Source organism: Saccostrea cucullata, unplaced genomic scaffold (genome assembly GCF_032062105.1).
Source record: "Saccostrea cucullata isolate Sc308-1 unplaced genomic scaffold, CSIRO_AGI_Scuc_v1 ctg3683, whole genome shotgun sequence".
In the NCBI taxonomy this organism is placed as follows: Eukaryota; Metazoa; Mollusca; class Bivalvia; order Ostreida; family Ostreidae; genus Saccostrea; species Saccostrea cuccullata.
In genome coordinates, this window is record NW_026937911.1 from 36,590 (window position 1) to 51,572 (window position 14,983).

Here is a 14,983-nt window from a genome sequence, read left to right on the forward strand (position 1 = left end):
AACCTGGAATCATGTTAAAAAGATCATGGAATATTGTATTACTTATAAATAAATAAAATAGTCCAGGTACATGTATACATGGGAGATTATTTTGAAAATTCAATGCTTATTTTTCATAAACTTAACATGGCGCGCATTATTTCCTTTTTTAGTTAACTAGTTAAACCCTCTTTTAAGCATATGTTGTCCTATCTTTATCAATATAAATACTACAAAACTTAACACTGCAGGAATGTTATCTGTATGACACGTATTGTAAATGGCAACACTTGGCACGATAAGTAGAACGAGGAAACACACATTGAAACTATCGATATTTTCTAGGAGAGACCATTTGCAATAAAATGATAAATAGCCCCCGTTTCCTACCAAGATTTATCGCAATTTTGCTTATAATTACTTATTACTGCAAGAAAATCAAATTGTGTCAATGAAACACTGATGCCCCCTTATATGGCAACATTGAGAAGATTAAACTTTTCTTAAATGCAAATTTATCATATTGGTACCCAATTTAAGAAGGGTCTTCTCACTTGAAACACAATTATGAACTATGAAAGATGTAGCAGATGTTCAAAAGTTATGGCCAAGGATAAGAGTTTGAAAGGAGGGTCAATATCCAAGGTTAAACCTTGTTGGTTTCTTAAAAAAGTTCTAACGTTACAAAGATTACATGTGTGAAGTATAGAAACCCAAGCCTAAAGCATTAAAAAGTATGGCCAAGGTTAAAAAAAAAAAATTTAAAGGTAAAACTCCAAGGTCAAAGTGTCAAGGTTTTTGACATCAAATATAAGGTCTCGTCAAAAAGAACGAAATATGTAAGGTATGAAATCACTAGCCCTTATCCTTCCAAAATTATGTCAAGGTTAGATTTTTAAAAGTAAGTCAAACTCCAAGGTCAATGTTCGATCCAATAAAGGTACTTCTCACAAGGATAACATATGTGAAGTATGAAAGCCCCAGTCTTTACCGTTCAAAACTTTTGACAAAGGTTAACGGTTTTTCAGAAGTATAGAAATCTCCTAGGTGAAGGTCAAAATGTCAGGGTTTTTGCAATCCAATGAAAGGTCTTAAAGCTTGCCATAAAAAAATGTGCAATATGGAAGCCCTAGCCCTAAGTGTTCAAAGGTTATGGCCAAGTTAAGCACTTTTAAAAAAAATTCAAACTCCATGGTCAAGGTCAAAGTTCTTGACATCTGATAAAAGGTCTTGCCAAAAGGATTATATATGTAAATTATGCAAGCACTAGTTATGGCCTAGGTTAAGGTTTTTAGGTCACCTGAGTAAATTTTTCAACATTTTCTTCTTCTCTACAACCGCTGAACCAATTTCAACCAATTTTGGCACATGGCATCTATAGGTTAAGAAGAACAGAATTTGTGAATTTCATGGTCCCAGCCCCCCCACCCCCCACCCCTGGGTGCATGGTGGGACCAAAACCTCTCAAATTAGTACATTATTTAGAAATATTATTTTACTCCTGGACATTCAGCAGACAAACTGTTGGATGATTGTAATCAGCATGGGGTTCTCTGCCAAAATTATTAAATTCATGGCCCCTGGGTCAGGGGTTCTTGTGCTATGTCAGAGCTAAATACATGTAGATTATATTGAAAATGCATTATTTCTTTGAAGTTCTTCTTATCTGTTCCTGGGCATTAAAAATAACGTAACCAAGTGAATAGTTAAGTTGAATATGGCATCGTCGGATACCCACGGGTGATCTCGTCTTTTACTTATCACCCGTTGGCGAAATCGCTGAAATATCGTCGTATCATGCAATTACATGCACGCATCATTTGATTTGCCGCATTTCAGTCTCGATGCTCATGCCAACCAATCGGAGTTTACATTACGTATAACGTTTCGGCAATAACACAAACATGGAGGACAAATTTTCTGCGGTGAGGGACAAATTCAATTTAGAGACGTTGAAACCTTTTCAAGAGGAAACAATTGATCAACTATTGAAAGGCCTGGATTCTTTTTCCATCAAAACTGGTGGAGGTAAAAGCATTTGTTATCAATGTTTTCAGCCAATGTGGACGGAAAAAATGGGTGCAAGTGCAGTGTACCTATCGTTTCGCCATTGATTTCGATATTGAAAGAACAGTGAGAGTACTTGAAATCATGTAATTATATAGCCACATACATTGGTAGAGATTGTAGCGAAGATGATAATATTATAAATGGCAATTTTCAATTCCTATTTGCTCCACCCGAATTCATTTTGTCCGTGAGTAAATGGAGAGACATGCTGGCTGAAAGTAAACGCTTCAAATTATTTGTTTTGGATGAGGCCCATACTGTATTGCATTGGTATGGTCGAATTTTAACTTTTTAAACTTATCAATCTTTGGAGACATATTATATTACCAATTAACAAAAAGAAAATCAAACATCTTCAAAGAAACTGAATTCTAGTATATGTTACACTGTAATATTTTCAGTGGTGAAAATGAAACAGAGAACGAGTTTTTCGGTGTGTATGGTTCATCTAGCTATGTGAAATCAGTTCCCTTATACAATGCCCTAGCTGTCCTGTTAGTAGCCATTCTCTGTAACCACTTGAACTTCGTTGCCACGCATGGTCACCGATTTTGATGAAACTTCACCCATGCTTAATACTCGACACCTGAAACAAATATCAAACAAAATTTCGTTGCTATGTGTCTCGGTTGCTATGGCAACAGCCGGAAAAGTTTGAAAAATCGAGATTTTCAGCCATTTTAAATCTTGACTGTGGCTTAATAAAAACTAGAAAAAGCAAACAAACCATTCTGACAAAACATGACACCTTGATGTCACTTATACTGTAAAGAAACTGTTTAGAATATATCTCTAAGTAAGTGGTAACCAAGGGTACATATGGAATACATTTAAAATGCTGAAATATGCTGAAAAACACTCCGTATTCACTAATGGCAGGTGTTACATGCTCAAACTCAATCTACGACTTAAGAAAAACAATGAAAATGTTTGACCTTAAGTATATAAGTATAAGCAATATAATTCTATAAATGACTTTTATGGTTGCCATGGTAACACAGTGTAACCATGCAAAACCAGTAACTAAGATTGGGTTAATGCTACTGTCTTGAGGAAAAACATGAAAATTTAAGACTGGCAAATATTCATCCTTAGGAACTTGCATCACCAAAACATAAGAAAAATTGGGTATAATTGCTACTTTTGCAGTGTTTCCATGGAAACAAAGTACCAGTGCTTAAAATTGAATTATTTTTCGCTGCATTAAGAATTAAATTGCCATATAATCAAGAAACAAATTAAAGGACTCAGCTTGAATAGTATTTATCTGTTAGAACTGAAGTTGAATATCATATATTGATAAAATTTGATGAAGAAAACAACACTGTTGCTATGGTTACCAAGAAGGGAAAATGTTAGATTTTGTTAACTTTATAATGATATTAAACCCTGTGTGCCAACTTCTTGCACCCACTTACAGATTGGATGATAGTTAAAATTAAAAGTCAGGTTAGCTGTTAATAAATATCCGTCATAAAAATTTTAGGAATCTACATTTAAGGGTACGTATCCAAGGAAAGAAAATATTTTTCAGGTTTTTAAGCATATTTTTTCTGCTTATTTCCAAAGCAACGCTCTATTTAAAGAATCTAATCTGAATTTTTTCAAATGGGAAAACTAGGAGCACACCAACATCTTTAAATATTTGTCATTAGTTATGAGGAAATTTGCTTTTTTAAAAGATAGGATCAGATTTAAAAATACAGAGTATTACTTTGAAGGCTTTCTGTGATATAAAAACCTTGGCAACCATTGCCAACATAAATGAAATATCATATTTTGATCTTGATATATGTTTCAAGGCTCTTTTTTCTATTATATGGTCACATTTCATCCTCTAATTGCTTTTTATTTTTACGTGTATGACTTGATTAAATTCAATGAATATTTTTTCTTACTTTTGAATACTTTGTTACCATAGTAACGTATGTAATAGTTAATTTACCAAACATGTTTATCCTATATTTGAGACATCCGACCTTCAACTTTTGGAAACCGTCATTGCCAATTGTTTGCTTTGCTGCAAATGATAATTAGGGGGCTCTAAACATGTTGAAAAATGCCATTTTTCGAACTTTAAGACATGTTGCCATGGTAACTATAAAGCATAGCAACCAATTTTTGCCTGATTTCAGTTAAGTTTATCAATGACTTTTATCATGGAGAGTTTGGAGAAATTCTGAGACTATTCGTGCCACTGCTCCTATATAAAGTTTCCAGAGAATGGCTCTTAATAACTGCAACAGCTAACAAATCAACACGAATGGAAATGCAGAAAAAGTTGTGTATGGTAGATTGCCACGAAATAGTGCAAAACCCTGACAGGGAAATTATCAAACTTTTTGTTCATAAAACAAAGAGCACTGTGTTGCTTTGTGAGCTTTTTTTTATTCATTTATTAAAAAAGAATAAGAAACTCTGCGAGAGATTTTCGATATTCTGCCCTTCTATCAAAACATGCGGTGAATTATTTTCGTCCTTACGAATGGAATTGGGGAATCTCATAGTCCATGTTGAAATGTTCCATTCACAATCACCAGACACTGTTAAACAAAAAAATAAAAGAGGACATGAGTGTAGAAGACGGAAACATCAGAGTTTTAGTTGCAACAAGTGCGGCAGGAATGGGGTCAATTTTAAAGTCCTTAAATATGCTATAAACTATGGACCACCTAAAGATATGGACGGATTTGTCCAGCAGTTTGGTAGAGCAGGACATGACGGAGCAGTGGCCATGGCTTTGTTACTTTTTACTGGTAAACAGTGTAAAACATTAGATGATGATATGAAAACGTATGTTTTAAATACAGAGAGATGTCGTAGGGATATCATACTCTCAGCTTACAAATCAAAATCAAATCCTAAATGAGTATGGCATATGTGCTGTGACATTTGTAATGTTAAATGTAATTGTAATGGCAGTGACTGTTCAAATTTTTTGCATCCATTTTTTAAATACAAGCTACCAATATGCTCTTCAGATTCAAAAAATAGTACAGATGATATATTCGATGGCAACTTTGAAAATTCTGAATAAAAATAGAATATTAATTTAATTTCTGGTATTTCTTTTCATTTTTAAGGCAGTATGAAGTGAAGATTAGCAGTGGTCATTTAGATTAGAATCATTCATTGATAATAAAATATAAAGTCGTATTAACTCAGTTTGATGCCTTTGAGCATTATATCCGGTAGCTCTTTTTCACTTCAAATCATCTTGCTTTTTTAAAGATAAAACAGAACAAATGGAGAAAATTTTATTTTCTTTACATATGAATAAATTCACAGTATAAACAAAGTACATTGTATACATACCTTAAATGATGAGTTCCAGTGTTAACAGGTATATTCCATACTGATCAATTATTGATGTACAATAGTTCATCATTGTCATTATGTCAAGTATACCATTATTCAAAGTTAATGACATATTAAGAAATCAGCTCTTCTAGCAAAAAAAAAATGTATTTAAATTTTGTTACATCTGCATACATGGGTTATGTTACGTGCCAATGAAATGAATAAACCTTAACAATATCACTTGGTTGCTGGATTGCTAGGGAACGCCATGGCTGCCTTATGTTAGATGATAATATTATATGCTGTGGGTCTATTCTTATATGCTGTGGGTCTTGATTATATGCTGTGGGTTTGTTATTATATGCTGTGGTTCTTATATTATATGTTGCTGTTCTATAATTATATGCTGTGGGTCAATATTATATGCTGTGGGTTTTTAATTACATGCTGTGGTTCTTATATTATATGCTGTGGTTCTATAATTATATGCTGTGGGTCAATATTATATGCTGTGGTTTGGTTCTATAATTATATGCTGTGGTTCTTATATTATATGCTGCGGTTCTATAATTATATGCTGTGGGTTTGTAATTATATGCTATGGTTCTATTATTAAATGCTGTGGGTCTATAATTATAGGCCGTGGTTCTTATATTTATGCTGTGTTTCAATATTTATATGCTGTGGGTGTATTATTATAGGCTGTACATCTATTATTATGTGGGTCTATAATTATATGCTGTGGTTTCATAATTATATGCTGTAAGTTTTTAATGATATGCTATGGATCTTTAATTATATGCTGTGGAACTATTATTATATGATGTGGTTCATATGCTGTGTTTTCATAATTATAAGCTGTAGGTTTTTAATGATATTCTATGGATCTATAATTATATGCTGTGGATCTATTATTATATGATGTGGTTTCGTTATTACATGCTGTGGTTTCATTATTATATGCTGGGGGATCATAATTATATGCTTTGGGTGTATTGTTACATATGCTGTCAGTTTATTAGAAACTAGCTATTCAAATCTTGACTTATTTTTTTTAGTTTACTTTGCTAAAAAAATGGCGGCAACTGCAACAGGCCTAACCGTAATAGGAATGAGAGTGTAGTGCTGAATAGGAAGGCATTACCTGTTTGGTTTAAATGAAGTACATGTATGTAATTTTTTTTAAATAAAAATATTAATGTTTGAATATAACAGAAATATAGAAATACCCGGGGAGATTGCAGGAGTGGGGGTTGTTTTTTTTTTTTGGCAGAGTGTTAGTTACTGCCGGTTACTATAAATTAATTTTAAACAACTGCAGTTTTGACCTATAAACGCCATTGGACCCTATATATTTTTTTTGGAGGGGGGGGGGGGTTATAATTAAGCGCCTGGAATAAAGTTTCGAACGATGCCAAGGAATTGTCTGAAGTTAAATTAGTATAGTAGTCAGAGGACAAAAGGTTTTTGAATAGAGTTCTGTGGGAAAATAATTGGTACTATTTTCCTTATAGAGATCTTAATTTTTAATAGCCATTCTCTGTAACCACTTGAACTTTGTTGCCACGCATGGTCACCGATTTTGATGAAACTTCACCCATGCTTAATACTCGACACCTGAAACAAATATCAAACAAAATTTCGTTGCTATGTGTCTCGGTTGCTATGGCAACAGCCGGAAAAGTTTGAAAAATCGAGATTTTCAGCCACTTTAAATCTTGACTGTGGCTTAATAAAAACTAGAAAAAGCAAACAAACCATTCTCACAAAAACATGACACCTAGATGTCACTTATACTGTAAAGAAACTGTTTAGAATATATCTCTAAGTAAGTGGTAACCAAGGGTACATTTGGAAAACATTTGAAATGCTGAAATATGCTGAAAAACACTCCGTATTCACTAATGGTAGGTGTTATATGCTCAAACTCAATCAACGACTTAAGAAAAACAATGAAAATATTTGACCTTAAGTATATGGGTATAAGCAATATTATTCTATAAATAACTTTTATGGTTGCCATGGTAACACAGTGTCACCATGCAAAACTAGTAACTAAGATTGGGTAAATGCTACTGTCTTGAGGAAAAACATGAAAATTAAAGACTGGCAAATATGCATCCTTAGGTCCTTGCAACACAAAAACCATAAGAAAAATTGGGTATAATTACTACTTTGCAGTGTTACCATGGAAACAAAGTACCATTGCTTGAAAGTGAATTATTTTTCGCTGCATTAAGAATTAAATTGCCATTTAATCAAGTAACAAATGAAAGGACTCAGCTTGAATAGTAGTTATCTGTTAGAACTGAAGTTGAATATCATATATTGATAAAATTTGATGAAGAAAACAACACTGTTGCTATGGTTATCAAGAAGGGAAAATGTTCGATTTTGTGAACTTTATATCAATATCAAACCCTGTGTGCCAACTTCTTGCATCCACTTAGAGATTGGATGACAGTCAAAATTAAAAGTCAGGTAAGCTGTTAATAAATATCAATCATAAAAGTTTTGGGAATCTACATTTAAGGGTACGTATCCAAGGAAAGAAAATATTTTTCAGGTTTTTAAGCATTTTCTGCTTATTTCCAAAGCAACACTCTACTTAAAGAATCTAATCTGAATTTTTTCACATGGGAAAACTAGGAGCACACCAACATCTTTTAAAATTGATCATTAGTTATGAGGAAATGTGCTTTTTTAAAAGATAGGATCAGATTTAAACATACAGAATGTTACTTTGAAGGCTCTCTATGGTATAAAAACCTTGGCAACTATTGCCAACCAAAATGAAATATCATATTTTGTTCTCGGTATATGTTTCAAGGCTCTTTTTTCTGTTATTTGGTCACATTTCATCCTATAATTGCCTTTTATTTTTACGTGTATGACTTTATAAAATTCAATGAATATTTTTATTTTACTTTTGAATACTTTGTTACCATAGTAACGTATGTAATAGTTGATTTACCAAACATGTTTATCATGCATTTGAGATATCTGACCCTCTAATTTTGGAAACAGTCATCGCCAATAGTTTGCTTTGCCGCAAATGTTAAGGTAGAACCTATGTCGGAGAAGTCTTTGTCACAAGATTTTCAAACTTTTCATAATGGTAAATTAGCACTTGCTTATCAATCAGTTAAAAGCACATGACATGTTTCCTTGTTATTAAATGTAGTGCAGCCAGTTAAACATGGAATGATAAATACATATTGTGACTACACAATTTCAGTCATTTTAGGGGTACTTGTCATGCAAAGAAGACAACAAAATCCCAGAATTGCTTCTTTAAACATAGTTGTTTTTATTGTTTATTAATTGAACAGTATTAAACAATATTTCCCGAGAATAAATTCTTTTTTATTCAATTGACATAAAAGATGAGTCCACATTTTCAAAACTATTGGCAATGGGACTCTATTTATTTTCAGTCAATTTTCTACCCTACATTTGTAAATATATATCAGAAGTCTTTGTCACAATGTTTTGAATCTTTAATATGATAAAGAACATACCCAAATAATTACAAAAAGTAATTAAAATATATACCTTTCCCCTCTAACTAATGAGAGATAGGTTATTTACCGATACTAATATTCTTGACCTTTTTGCACTTACACGGATTTTATTATTAAATGACTGTTCAGGGCTACTTTCAGCTTAAAAATGTTTATAAAAATTATACTTTTTATTTAAAAGATCATATTTAATAGAGAAATTGTAATAAAACTCCAAGAATATGAATAAGTAACAAATAATTATGAAAAGTAATGCACATCATTTCATGATAGATATCACAAAATGTACACACAATCTACAACACATACATCTTTGACTAAGACACATTTCATCAAGGTATTTCACTATTTAGTTGGCAACTGACGATTTTTTTTTAAAAAGATTTTTGCATTCCTTCAAAATAGTTACATACCATTTACATCATTACAGTTTGTTGTATACATTGTAATTCATCACACAATAAGTCTTGGATTTGTCAACTTAATGAAGGTCAAGATCTATTATATGAAAGGTGCCTACATGTTTCTCTAATTCAAGAAATATATTGTCATTAAGCATTATATTAAAAAATATATAAATCGAGTATTATGAAGATTATTTCGTCATGATTTTGAATTGAATTCTGTGAATTTCAAAATCCAGTATTTTCTACCATTTCTATACTGAAGCTGTAAACTACGGGAAATGACATTGAATTAATTATGACGTCATAATGGATCTAGCACAGGCTAAACACATTCACTAGTTATGATGTCATACGACGTAGGTTCTACGTTAACTATGGGGCTCTAAACATGTTAAAAAATGCTATTTTTCGAACTTTAAGACATGTTGCCATGGTAACTATAAAGCATAGCAACCAATTTTTGCCTGATTTCAGTTTAGGGTATCAATGACTTTTATCATAGAGAGTTTGGAGAAATTCTGAGACTATGCGTGCCACAGCTCCTATATAAAATTTCAAGTCATTACAGAGAATGGCTCTTAAAATGTTAAGTGAATTTAAAGTCAAGGAAAGTGATATTTTGCTCTTTATTTGATGACACACCGAGAGGAAATATACAGGTATATAAAAAAAAGATTTGTTTTTCGTGTGATGAGATTTGAGAGGAGTTATGTCCTGGGTTATGGGGGTGGGGGGTAAGATGAATGTAGATATTAGTATAGCGTGATGCATTTAATAAAGTTTGAGGATGGCAGTAAGTTAATAATGTGCATCAGATTGCTCTTATGATAAATATTTGTAGTGTATGGCATCGTTTGAAACATTAATCCAAGAGTTTTTTAAAAAAATTACCCCAAAATATAGGGTCCCATGGCGTTTTTAGGTCAAAATTGCAGTTAATTAAAATTATTAAATTAACTTATAGGTATCGGTAAGTAAACTAAATAATTTAGAAGTCCAGATTTGAATAGCTAGTTTCTAATAAACCGACAGAATATTTAACAATACACCCACAGCATATAATTATAAACCCACAGCATATAATTATGAATCCACAGTATATAATAAAATAACCACAACATATAATTATGAACCCACAGTATATAATTATGAACCCACAGCATATAATAATGAAACCACAGCATATAATAGATCCACAGCATATAATTATGAACCCACAGCATATAATAACGAAACCACAGCATATAATAATGCAACTACAGCATATTATAATAATAGAACCACAGCACATAATAATAGACCCACAGCATGTAATAATGGATCCACAGCATATAATAATAGACCCACAGCATATAATTATAAACCCACAGCATATAACTATAGACCCGCAGCATATAATTATACTGAAAGCAATGTGTATCAATAACTGTATAAATACAGGTATGGGGTCAAGAGGTCATAGATGTGCTTATAGATAAACGTTTGACGTAATTTCTCAGTGACGTCATAAAGGGTCGACGCGCGTTCAGTGGATTAAACACTTGCCGTTGGGTTTGAAAAATAATGCATTTCACACGTTAAAAGTCACAATCTGGCAAATATAAAGTATGAATAAGTCACAAATGTAAATATAAGTAATAAGGTATCATTTTAAAACATCTATCGGGCTATAAATACGGGTTAATACGAGATTAAATTCATCATAAAGCCCTTCGGGCTTTATGGAATTTAATCTCGTGACCAACCCGTATTTATATCCCGATAGATGTTTAAAAATGATACCTTATTTCTTAACTGACACAGATTTTGAAGATTTTCTTCCTTAGAAAGGGAAGTATAAGTAAGAGTAGGATCAGCACTTGTAGAATTAAATCTAAGTTCTTCTAAAATACAATTTATATAATGAGCTTTACAATCGAAGACATTGCTGTTACCAGCTTTGTCGGCAGGGACCAGTACGTACTGATCATTTAATTTATCTAATTCTTTTTTTCACTTCTGGGTTATTGAACACAGAAGGATAGATGGCTTACATATTACGCCTAAATCTTTTAATATGCGACTTCAACTTGGATCTGATACATTTAATCCATTCTGACAAGGTTTTAAGGTCTTTTTCACATCTTCATGCCCATCGTCTGGCGTAATTTTAAACAGAATCCATAATATTTATGAAATTCCGACGCCAGTTGAAAGATCGGGGTTCCCTATATTTAGGACCTTTTAAAATAAGTGATCTAAGGTCCACATTATTAACTATATTTAAGTCACCTGCAATAAAATGTCCAGCAGGACTATAGTTATAGGGCGAAGAAAAACATGAACACGATGGATATTTATATACACTACACTTTGAATTGTCAACATTTCGTATTCCTCGCAATCATAAAAACGGAGCACAGGGTGAGTGTGACCGGCTGAAAAAGGAAGCTTACACCACCATAACACCCGATCCCACCTTGGATGCTTAAAGATGTCACTTTATATTTTGCTCGTTGTAATGATTCAATGGACTTCAGTCCGATAAAAATTATGATTCAAACAAATAAATCATCACAACCTAACAAAACTTACATACTTGTGAAACAACTTATGCATTTTTTTTTCTTGGTCCTTTTCTCTTCTGTGTATCAAATAGCCTACTCTAAATATTCCCAACCAGAAGTCTCTGTCGAGACTGTAGCTCTACTGGTTTGTACTTATCAAAAACCATTGCACTATTTTATGTATCTTTGTGTAGTCTACTTATGTGCCAACTTATTTTGAAATCAGACAAAAACTGTAGAAGGGGTAGCGTTTTTAAGGAATTCCACAGAAAATTCTATTTTGAGTAACCATAGCAATACCGTTCATCGAAATCAAAAACCGATGCACTATTCTATGTATCTTAGTGTAGTCTACTTGTGTGCCAAGTTATATTGAAATCAGACCAAAACTGTAGAAGGAGTAGCGTTTTAAAGGAATTTCACAGAAAATTCTATTTTTAGTAACCATGGCAACACCGTTCATCCAAATCAAAAACCGATGCACTATTCTATGCATCTTAGTGTAGTCTACTTGTCTGCCAAGTTATATTGAAATCAGACAAAAACTGTACAAGGAGTAGCGTTTTTAAGGAATTTCAGAGAAAATTCTATTTTTAGTAACCATGGCAACACCGTTCATCGAAATCAAAAACCAATGCACTATTCTATGTATCTTAGTGTAGTCTACTTGTGTGCCAAGTTATATTGAAATCAGACCAAAACTGTAGAAGGAGTAGCGTTTTAAAGGAATTTCACAGAAAATTCTATTTTTAGTAACCATGGCAACACCGTTCATCGAAATCAAAAACCGATGCACTATTCTATGTATCTTAGTGTAGTCTACTTGTGTGCCAAGTTATATTGAAATCAGACCAAAACTGTAGAAGGAGTAGCGTTTTAAAGGAATTTTACAGCAAATTCTATTTTTAGTAACCATGGCAACACCGTTCATCCAAATCAAAAATCGATGCACTATTCTATGTATCTTAGTGTAGTCTACTTGTGTGCCAAGTTATATTGAAATCAGACCAAAACTGTAGAAGGAGTAGCGTTTTTAAGGAATTTCACAGAAAATTCTATTTTTAGTAACCATGGCAACACCGTTCATCCAAATCAAAAACCGATGCACTATTCTATGTATCTAAGTGTAGTCTACTTGTGTACCAAGTTATACTGAAATCAGACAAAAACTGTAGAAGGAGTAGCGTTTTAAAGGAATTTTACAGAAAATTCTATTTTTAGTAACCATGGCAACACCGTTCATCGAAATCAAAAACCGATGCACTATTCTATGTATCTTAGTGTAGTCTACTTGTGTGCCAAGTTATATTGAAATCAGACCAAAACTGTAGAAGGAGTAGCGTTTTAAAGGAATTTCACAGAAAATTCTATTTTTAGTAACCATGGCAACACCGTTCATCGAAATCAAAAACCGATGCACTATTCTATGTATCTTAGTGTAGTCTACTTGTGTGCCAAGTTATACTGAAATCAAACTAAAATTGTAGGAGGAGTAGCGTTTTGAAAAATTGTTTACAGACGGACAGACAGACAGACGGACGGACGCCGGACGCATTACTATCGCATAAGCTCTTCTGGTCTCTGACCAGTAGAGCTAAAAATTAGGAGGGTAATAGTTTTTTGAAGGGCACTGATGTGTCGAACAACCCTCATGTAGATGTTGTTGCGAATCTTTGAAACCGAATTTGTTCAGTGGTTCCTTAAAACTGAAATTTTTAAAGTCGATATTTTTTCTTAGCCTCTGAGTTATCACTGAACTAGGCGTGTACCGTCACTAAGCATTCATACATATCCTTCACACATTTTTTTTGTAAAGTACATTGTTAATGACCTTTAGGTGATGTACAAATAAAGGAAAGGAGAGATATAGCTATAGACATATCAATTTCATTTGAAGAGCTCAGCTAAGTCTTTACTTCAGGTGAGATGTAACGAGAAGAAAGAAACTTAATTTTATAACAGAATTATTTGATAAAAACCATAAGATATTAATAAAATACATTTGTAAGTTAATAAATTTCCATTTGCTCGGTACATTTTGTGTATGTCGTGATACACAGTACATGTATATATAAGCTGAAATAGTTATTTGTTTACATGTACCTGTATCAAGACATATGCATGTAATCAAAACCCCATGTAATATTAACTTGTTTAACAGCCTGTTCTAAATTTTTGCATTAGAAACGATAGTAAACATTGTTATAATTATAGATATCTAAATTTGTACTAATAAGATGATCGTCGAATTAAACATGTAATCAGAGGACAATTTATAAAGCAGCCATTTATATTATTTAACAGAGTAATGTTTATTTATTGTAGTCAGGCGACATAGACAACCTATTGTGCATTTTATGATAAAAGCACCAATTTTTGTACAACAAGAGATGTTTGTAAAACCCCTAAATTGGAATTTGTTTAAGTCCAAAAGGGCATAACTCTGTCTAAAATGGTGCGATCCTACCCAAAACATTTCTTGACCTAGATATTCAGCTCATAAATCTGTATACTAAATTTCATTTTAATTTGTGCATCACCTGCGAAGAAAATGAATGGAAACTGCAAATTAATGGAATTTTTTTAAGTACAAGGGGCATTACTCTGTCAAAAATGGCGCGATTGTACCCAAAACAGAACTTGACCTAGATATTTATCTGAAATACCTTATACTAAATTTCATTTCAATATGTGCAACCCCTGCGAATAAAATGAACGGAAACTGCAAATAAATGGAATTTTTCTAAGTCCAAGGGGCATAACTCTGTCAAAAATGGGGCGATCGTACCCAATACAGAACTTGACCTGGATATTTACCTGATAAACCTGTATACCAAATTTCATTTATGTATGTGCAACGGTTGTGACGAAAATGAACGGAAACTAAATGGACCGACAAACCGACCGACGGACAGCAGCAAAAAAATATGCCCTCCCTTCATCGAAGAGGGGCATAAATATAGACATTTATTGTCTAAACAAATCTGCATATTGGGCTATCGCAGAATCACGCCATGGCAGACATAACAGCCATTTTACAAAATGGCCGCCAGAATTTTTTGCTATATTTGAAATTTACCTAAATCTCTTTCGAAATAAGTGATAATCATAGTATACAAAAACAAAAACCCTCTCTGGATCTTTTAAAAGAAAAATA

At 32.8% G+C, this 14,983-nt stretch overlaps 1 pseudogene; it reads left to right on the top strand.

The window, feature by feature from the left end:
- The first annotated feature begins 1,883 nt into the window (after nucleotides 1-1,883).
- LOC134249054 (uncharacterized) lies at nucleotides 1,884-5,086 on the top strand (annotated as a pseudogene).
- The last annotated feature ends 9,897 nt before the right edge of the window (nucleotides 5,087-14,983 follow it).